Source organism: Carlito syrichta, unplaced genomic scaffold (genome assembly GCF_000164805.1).
Source record: "Carlito syrichta isolate Samal-C Ts95f unplaced genomic scaffold, Tarsius_syrichta-2.0.1 Scaffold314220, whole genome shotgun sequence".
NCBI classification, from domain to species: domain Eukaryota; kingdom Metazoa; phylum Chordata; class Mammalia; order Primates; family Tarsiidae; genus Carlito; species Carlito syrichta.
This window is the reverse complement of record NW_007258316.1, coordinates 255,579-256,165: the sequence shown is the minus strand read 5'-3', so window position 1 is coordinate 256,165 and position 587 is coordinate 255,579.

The following is a 587-nucleotide window of genomic DNA, read 5'->3' as shown; positions in this document are numbered from 1 at the left end:
AAGCAGGGCTGGAGAATTCTCAGGCTTCTAGAGGAGGGCTTGAGAAATTTTGACTTTCCGCAAGGTCAGCTTGAGGGGTGTTGCTGAATCTGCGGTGCACTCCCAGTCCTAAGCAGCCCTAAGGCCAGCTTAGTTCTACTATATAAAAGAACAGTAAATGGCCCCCCTCCAGAGGGGCTTTAGAGGTTATACATTTTACTTTTATTTTTTTTAACCCATACCATATTACCTGGCGTAAAAGAATGGACATCAGTAGTTTAACTAATTGGCAATTGTTTTCTGACTTGACAATAGATGGTATTTAGGACTGAACCTGAGGCTTGCATTTGCTGTTTCAGGGCAAGACTTCCTAATTCCTTTAAGTTTTCCTGTATGCCCTTAACAAGAGGGGGTGGCCACCAATAAGGAATTTCAAAAGGCGAGAAGCCAGTTCACTTTATTCAAAGGCCTGTTTGTTCACCCCCCTTTGAGTCTTCATAAAGGGGTTTCACCATGATAGAGAAGTTAGGTATTTAAATTCTTTTTTATTGAGTTGGAGTCTTACTCTGTCGCCCAGACTGGAGTGCAGTGGCCGCTCCCGGCCACCG